At 55.4% G+C, this 8,191-nt stretch overlaps 1 long non-coding RNA gene across 2 annotated transcripts in view; it reads right to left on the bottom strand.

The window, feature by feature from the left end:
* Positions 1-2,454: 2,454 nt before the first annotated feature.
* Positions 2,455-8,191, bottom strand: part of LOC140481806 (uncharacterized) — a 78,330-nt gene continuing 72,593 nt past the window's right edge. Inside the window, exons 1-4 of one of the 2 annotated variants that reach the window (XR_011961612.1) lie at positions 7,039-7,105; positions 6,391-6,490; positions 3,508-3,636; positions 2,455-2,858 (exon numbers count right to left, since the gene is read on the bottom strand). This is a non-coding gene — a long non-coding RNA (uncharacterized lncRNA). Of the gene's footprint in view, positions 2,859-3,507; positions 3,637-6,390; positions 6,491-7,038; positions 7,106-8,191 lie in introns of those variants that run through there. The other variant, XR_011961611.1, reaches the window with a different exon arrangement.

Raw genomic sequence — 8,191 nt, 5'->3', positions numbered from 1 at the left:
GTCTCCCCACCCCAGCTGAGCCCCACCTGCTGTGCTGGTGGTCCGGGAAACCCCGGATTTCCCCGGGAAATGCCTTCCTCACAGCCATCTTCAGCTCCGAAAGGGTACATGTAGGTGGGCCATCTGGAATGGCACAGTCTAATCCAAGCTTTCCGCTGCCCAGGGAAGTGAGAGAGAGACTGGGGTCAGAATTCAAGGGGTGTGTACTGGGTTCAGCAGTCTGTGTGCAGGGTTTGGGGTTCAGGGGACAGGGGTCAAAGTGCAGTTTTAGAGTTTGGGGTCAAGGTGTGATTTGAGGGTTCAGTGGTCAGCGTTCAGGTTAGGATGTGGTTTGGGGGTTCAGGGGTCACAGTTCAGGGTCAGAGCTCAGTGTCAGGGTGTGTTTTGGGGGCTCAGGTTTCAGGGTGCAGTGTGGGGGTTCAGGGGTCAGATTTCAGGGTTAGGGTTTAGTTTGGGGGTTCAGGGGTCGGGATTGTGGGTCTGGGTGTGGTTTGGGGTTGAGGGGTCGGAGTTCAGGGTCACGGTGTAGTTTGGGGGTTCAGTGTTCAGGGTGCAGTGTGGAGGTTCAGGGCTCAGTGTTCAGGGTCAGTGTGCAGATTGTGGGGTTCAGGGGTCAGAGCTCAAGGTCAGGGTGTGGTTTTGGTGTTTGAGGGTCAGAGTTCAGAGGTCAGAGTATAGTTTGTGGGTTTAGGGGTTAGGGTGTAGTTTTGGGGTTCTGAGGTCAGGATTCTGGGTCAGATTGTAGGTTGAGCTTTAGGAGTTAGGGTGTGGTTCAGAGTTCAGGGGTCAGAGTTTAGGGTCTGAGTGTAGTTTGGGTTTGGGGGTTCAGGCGACAGGGTTTGGGTTCAGTGTGTAGTCTGGGGTTCGGGGGTCAGGGTGTGGTTTGGGGACTCAGGGGTCAGGGTTTGGGCTCAGTGTGTAGGGATATGTTCCCATGAGTGATTTGGAAGCATTTCCCACCTTGGTCAGCTCAGTCCCACACTAGACCCCAAATGGATCCTGGGCCTTCCCTCTCCCTCACTGGGATTGGTGACTCTAGGCCCAAGTAGGAGCCTGGGATTTTCCTGCTCCCTCTCGCTGACTGCCGAGTTGGGTCTGCCTCACTTGGTCCCAAAAGGATTCTGGGCCTTCCCTCAGTGTGTGTGTGTGTGTGTGTGTGTGTGTGTGTGTGTGCGTGTGTGTATGTTTGGGCCTCATCCCCAACTCCCCAGAGTTGTCTATTCCAGGTTGGAACGGGAGCCTGCGGGGGAGGGAGGGGGTGGTTTCCTGCTCCCTGCATGCCCGCTTCCTCAATCCTGTCTGGGCCGGTGTGGCTCACTCAGCACAAGGCCCAGACCGAAGCCTGGCGTTTTCCTGCTTCACATGAGCAGACTGGGAAATAGCAGCAGCCCCCTCAGCACCACGCACCCCCCTTGTCACTCCACGAGAACAGGCTGACCCGCTAGGCCCCAATCTATCTTTTGAGACAGCTGCTCCCTCCCGGCCCCGCATTCCCCACCCTCCCCATATTTAGCACACCGCCTATCACCCCTCCCTACCATTTCATAAATCTGTTCACCTCCTCTTCAAACACTTTCATTGATCTAGGCCCCTGACACCTCTCTGGGCTGGAGACTCCTAGATATTCATGATCCTCTGGGATGAGACTGAGTTTGAGGTGAGTGGGGTCCCCCCTTATTCTCGAAGGGCGGCCCCCTAGTTTGAGATTCCCAGACCAGTAGGAATATCTTCCCGACGCCTCCCCTCTCCGTCATGCCCTCGGTATCCCGTCTGTTTCCATCAGATCACCCCCTCACTCTTCTTCACTTGAATTGATCCATTCATCAGTGAACTCCTTTCTCCCGGGATCCAGCCTCCCGTGCCCCCTGCCCTCCACAGAGAATCATGGATCTGATCATTGAATGTTCCCCCCTCGGAATAGTCCCCAGGGAGAAACCGCGTTCCCTCGATCTGGGATCTGACCTTTGAGGTGAATCCTGAACCTCCTTTTGCAAACAAACTCTCCGGGCCGGAACAACGTTCGGAAACAAACCAAGTTCCCGGGGGCTAGAGCCTCTCAGAGACCCTCCAGAAACAGTTGGGCAGAATGGGCTCTTGTTGTTCCCTCTGTGTGACAGGCTGGGGAAGGGGCTGAATGGCCTCCTGCTGTCCCCCTGTGTGACAGGCTGGGGAAGGGGCTGCATGGCCTCCTGCTGTTCCCCTGTGTGACAGGCTGGGGAAGGGGCTGAATGGCCTCCTGCTTTTCCCCTCTGTGACAGGCTGGGGAAGGGGCTGAATGGCCTCCTGCCGTTCCCCTTGTGTAAAGGGGTTGGTAAAGGAGCAGATCCAGTTGGATCTTACAACATCTGCAAACCTCATTGGTGGATCCCCTGTCTGGGCGATATGTGTTCTAATTGGTTAATTACAGACTAAGTCAATGTACAATCTGTTTATGTTCAATCTGTTTATTCCTGACTATGTTCCCTGATGGATGTTCTGATTGGTAGATTCCATATGCAAGTTCTGATTGGTCGATCCCTGCAGGCCGTTCTGATTGGTTGATCCCTGATAGATGCTCTGATTGGTAGATCCCAAATGGATTAACTGATTGGTAGATCCCAGATGCAATTTCTGATTGGTAGATCCCAGCTGGATGTTCTACTGGTAGATCCCAGATGCGTGTTCTGATTTCTAGATCCCTGGTTGATGTTCTGATTGGTAGATCCGTGATGCTAGTTCTGATTGGTAGATCACTGTTGGATGTTCTGATTGGTAGTTTGATGGATGTTCTGATTGGTGGATCCCTGCTGGATGATCCCTGATCACTCCCTCAGCTCAGTCTCCAATCCCCACAGATCCTCCAATGTCACGTGTACGACCTTGGGAGAGAGTCACAGGAAGGGTCAAGGAGGAAACCCCTCAGAATATGCCCCTCCCCCCTCACCCCCCACCCCTGACCTGGTCCGTCAGCAACTTACAGCACCCACACTGAGAGGGTAGAGGGAGCTTCACTCTGTATCCAACCCTGGGCTCTCCCTGTCCTGGGAACAGTATAGAGGGAGCTTGACCCTCTACCCAATCTCGTCCTCTCCCTGTCACTGGGAGTGTTTGATGGGGTGATGGTGTAGAGGGACCTTTGCTCTGTATCTAACCCCGTGCTGTCCCTGTCCCTTGGATGAGGGGGGGAACAGTGTAGAGGGAGCTTTCCCCTGCTCCTGATCCCTGACCAGTGATCCCTGGGTTAAAAGGGGTTTCTCTCTGTGTGACGGTCTGTGTGGGGTTGGGAGGGGAACGTTCTGATTGGGCGATTCCCCCCAGAGTTACCCCGGTAATTGGGCTCTGATTGGGAGGGACCCTGCGATGCACACTGTGGGTGAATAGCCGCACTCCAATAGTCGCCTCAGGACGGTGGGGTTCTGGACAATCATTGGGACTGTCGGAGGGGGAGGGGAAGGGTGAGGGGACAGAGCTCAGGGGGCTTATGTAAGCAGGAGTGTGTCAGGTCTCCCCACCCCAGCTGAGCCCCACCCTGCTGTGCTGGGGGTCCGGGAAATCCCGGATTTCCCCGGGAAACGTATCTCTCACGGCCATCTTCAGCTCCAGGGGGTAGACGTAGGTGGGCCATCTGGAATGGCACAGTCCGATCCCAGCTTTCCGCTGCCCAGGGAAGAGAGAGAGAGAGAGACAAGGGTCAGAGTTCAATGGGTTATTTTCCGGATTCAGCAGTCCGCGTGCCGGTTTTGGGGTTCAGGGGTCAGAGTGCAGTTTTAGAGTTCTGGGTCAAGGTGTGGTTTGAGGGTTCAGGGGTCAGCATTCAGGTTTGGGTGCGGTTTGGGGGTTCAGGGGTCACAGTTCAGGGTCAGAGTGCAGACTGGTAGTTTGGGGGTCAGAGTTCAGGATTAGAGTGTAGTTTGGGCGTTTAGGGGTCAGGGTGTGGTTAGAGGTTCAGGGGTCAGAGTTCAGGGTTAGGATGTAGTTTGGAGGTTCGGGGTCAGGATTAGGTGTCTAGATGTGGTTTGGGTTGAGGGGTCAGGGTGCGGTTTGCGGTTCAAGGGACAGATTTTGGGGTCGGGGTATAGTTTGTGGGTTTAAGGGTCAGGGTATGATTTGGGGTTCAGGGGTCAGAGTTCAGGGTCAGGATGCAGTTTGTGGGTTCAGGGTCAGGGTGTAGTTTGTAGGTTCAGGGTGCAGTTTGCCAGTTCAGGGGTCAGAGTTCAGGGCTCATGGTGTAATTTGGGGGTTCAGAGATCAGGGTGCATTTTTGGGGTTCAGGGGTTGGATGCGGCTTGGAGGTTCAGGGGTCAGAGTGCGGTTTGGGGATTAAGGGGTCAGAGTATGGGGTCAGGGTGCAGTTTGGGAGCTCAGGGGTCAGAGTTTAGGGTGTGGGTGTAGTTTGGGGTTTGGGGTCAGGATGTGATTTGGGGTTCAGGGTTCAGAGAATGGGGTCAGGGTGCGGTTTAGGGGTTCAGGGTTCAGAGTTTAGGGTCGAGATGTAGTTTGGATTTTGGGGGTCAGAGTTGGGGGTCAAAGTATAGTTTGTGGGTTCAGGGGTTGTGTGCAGTTTGGGGGTTCAGGGGTCAGAGTGTGGGGTCAGGGTGCAGTTTGGAGTTTCAGGGGTCAGATTATGGGGTCAGGGTGTCATTTTAGGGGCTCACGGGTCAGAGTGTTGGGTCTGGGTGTAGTTTGGGTTCGGGGTCAGGATGTATTTTAGGGGTTCAGGGGTCAGAGAATGGGGTCAGGGTGCAGTTTGGAGTATCAGGGGTCAGATTATGGGGTCAGGGTTCGTTTGGGGGTTCAGAGTTAAGAGTTTAGGTCTGAGTGCTGTTTGGGGTTCGGGGGGGGTCAGGGTGCATTTTAGGGGTTCAGGGGTCAGATTATGCAGTCAGGGTGCGGTTTTAAGGTTCGGGGTCGGAGTATGGGGTCAAGATGTGGTTTGGGGTTGAGGGGTCAGAGTTCAGGGCCAGAGTGTGGTTTGTGTGTTCAGGGGTCAGGGTGTAGTTTGGGGTTTCAGGGGTCAGGACTCAGGGTCAGGTTGTAGTTTGGGCTTTGGGGGTTTAGGGTGTGGTTTGGAGTTCAGGGGTCAGAGTTTCGAGTCAGGGTGTACTTTGCGTTTAGGGGGTCAGGGTGCGTTTTACGTGTTCAGGGGTCAGAGTATGGGGTCAGGGTGCGGTTTAGGGGTTCATGGTTCAGAGTTTATGGTCTGGATGTAGTTTGGGTTTTGGGGGTCAGTGTTCAGGGTCAAAGTATAGTTTGTGGGTTCAGGGGTCAGGGTGCATTTTGGGGGATCAGGGGTTGGGTGCAGTTTGGGGGTTCAGGGGTGAGAGTATGGGGTCAGCGTGCGGTTTGGGGGCTCAGGGGTCAGAGCTTAGGGTCTGGGTGTAGTTTGGAGTTTGGGGTCAGGATGCATTTTAGGGGTTCTGGGGTCAGAGAATGGGGTCAGGGTGCGGTTTGGGGGTTCAGGGTTAAGGGTTTAGGGTCTGGGTGTAGTTTGGGGTTGGGGGTCAGGGTGCGTTTTAGGGGTTCAGAGGTCAGAGTATGGGGTCAGGGTGTGGTTTGGGGTTTCAGGGGTCAGATTATGGGGTCAAATTGTGGTTTGGGGGCTCAGGGGTCAGAGTTTAGGGTCTGGGTGTAGTTTGGGTTTTGGGGTCAGAATGCGTTTTAGGGTTCAGGGGTCAGAGTATGGGGGTCAGGGTGTGGTTTTGGGGTTCAGGGTTTAGGGTTGGGGCATAGTCTGTGGTTCGGGGGTCTGGGTGTTCTTTAGGGGTTCAGGGGTCAGAGTATGGTGTCAGGGTCCGGTTTGGGGTTTCAGGGGTCAGATTATGGGGTCAGGGTGCAGTTTGGGGGCTCAGGGGTCAGAGTTTAGGGTTTGGTGTAGTTTGGGGTTCGGGGTCAGGATGCGTTTTAGGGGTTTAGGGGTCAGAGAATGTGGTCAGGGTGCTGTTTGGGGGTTCAGGGGTAAGAGTTTAGGGTTTGGGTGTAGTTTGGGGTTTGGGGTGTGGGGATCAGGGTGCATTTTAGGGGTTCAGGGGTCAGAATATGGCTTCAGGGTGTGGTTTTTGGGTTCAGGGTTCAGGGTTTAGGGTCTGGGTGTTTTTAGGGGTTCAGAAGTCAGAGTTTGGGGTCAGGGTGTGGTGTTGTGACTCAGGGGTAAGAATTTAGGCTCAGTGTGTAGTTTGAGGTTCAGGGGTTAGGGTGCGGTTTGGGGGGTTCAGGGGTCTGAGTTCAGGGTCTGGATGTAATTTGGGGTTCATGGGTCAGGGTGCATTTTAGGTGTCCAGGGGTCAGAATATAGGGTTGGGGTACAGTTTGAGTGTTCAGTGGTCAGAGTTTAGGGTCTGGGTGTAATTTTGGGTTTGGGGGTCAGGGTACGGTTTGGGGGTTCAGGGGTCAGGGTGGGTCAGTCAGCCGTACCAGTCTCCGTCCAATCAGCCGATAGACCTCGTGTCTCCTACTTCGATTCTGTCTCTTATTGGCTGCAACTTCCAAAATTGAGGCAATCCAGAGTGGGAGGCTAGAGCAAGGCAGCAACGTATTAGAGAGAGAGAGTTGGGGGAGGGGGGGGGGGGAGAGTGGGGGAGGGAGAGTGAAAGACACGGTGGGGGGTGGGAAGTGAGGAGCTCTCCCTCACCCCATTTCCTCTCTCTCACTCCCTCTGTCACTTACATCGTCCCTCTTGCTCTCTCCCCCTCTCTCTCTCTCGTTCCCTCTCTCCCCCCCACTCCCCCCCCACACACATTTCCCCCTTTTCTCTCTCTCTCACATTCTCTCTCTCACAATCCTCTATCCATCCTTCCTTCACTCACACTCTTCCCTCTCTCGTTCCCTCTCTCTCTCGCACTTTCCCTTTACTCATTCCCACTCTCCCACCCCCCCGTACCCCCCTCGTACCCCCATCCCCCAACCACCTGCCCCCATACCACCTCTTATCCCCATCTCCCACCCCCCTCCTCCCTGTGCCCCCCTCTCAGCCCCATCTCCTACCCCCTCCCCCAGTACCCCCCTCTCACCCCCATCTCCCACCCCCCTCCCCCCTCTTACTCCCATCTCCCACCCCCTTACCCCCATCTCCCACACCCCTCTCTGTAAAGCTCCATGTTGAGGTGACCTTCCGGAGGCTTCCTTCCTGAGAGACTGTTGATGTAAACAATTTGTTTTTAATCTCTGGGAGGATCCAGCCCCTCACTGCAGACAGAGAGAGAGAGAGGGAGAGAGAGAGAGAAAGAGAGAGAGGGAGGGAGAGAGAGGGAGAGAGGGTGGGAGAGAGAGAGAACGAGAGGGAGAGAGAGGCAGAGAGAGAGAGGCAGAGAGAGGGAGGGAGAGAGAGGGAGGGAGAGAGAGAGGGAGAGGAAGAGATGGAGAGAGACAGAGAGAGAGGGAGAGAGAGTGAGAGGAAGAAGAGAGAGACAGAGAGAGAGAGAGGGAGAGAGAGGGAGGGAGAGAGAGAGACACAGAGAGAGAGGGAGAGAGAGAGAAAGGGACAAAGGAAGAGGGAGAGAGAGAGAGGGAGGGAGAGACAGGGACAGAGGAAGAGAGAGGAAGGAGAGGGTCCTGGTTAGTCACGGGGTCAAGGGTTATGGGGGGGTGAGGAAGGAAAGAGAGTGGGGGACATGCACAGAGTCAGACATGATCGAACACAGGAGCTGACCCTGCGGGCTCAATGGCCATCCCTATCTCTGTAACCTTCTCCAGCCCCTATACCCTCTCCCTATCTCTGTAACCCCCTTCAGCACCTACACCCCCCTCCCTATCTCTGTAACCCCCGCCAGCATCGACACCCCCTCCCTAACTCTGTCACCTCCTCCTACCCCTACACCCCCTCCCTATCTCTGTAACACCCCCTGAGCCCCTACACACCCTCCCTATCTCTGCCACCTCCTCCTACCCTCTGTACCCCTTCATCCCTGGCCTCCCAAGATTCCCCCCCATCTCTGTCACCCCCTCCAGCCCCTACACACCCTTTCTATCTCTGTAAAGCTTCCAGCCCCAACACCCTTCACTATCTATGTAACCCCCTCCAGCCCCTACACCCCCTCCCTATCTCTGTAACCCCCTCCGCCCCAACATCCCCTCCCTATCTCTGTCACCCCCTCCAGCCCCTACACCCCCTCCCTATCTCTGTAACCCCCCTCCACCCTCACTATCTCTATAACCCCATACACCCGCTCCCTATCTCTGTAACCCCCCCTCCACCCGACCCTGTCTCTGTAACCCC

Source organism: Chiloscyllium punctatum, chromosome 10 (genome assembly GCF_047496795.1).
Source record: "Chiloscyllium punctatum isolate Juve2018m chromosome 10, sChiPun1.3, whole genome shotgun sequence".
Lineage (NCBI taxonomy): Eukaryota > Metazoa > Chordata > Chondrichthyes > Orectolobiformes > Hemiscylliidae > Chiloscyllium > Chiloscyllium punctatum.
The sequence above is the reverse complement of the archived record's forward strand: the minus strand, read 5'-3'. Positions and strand labels throughout refer to the sequence as shown.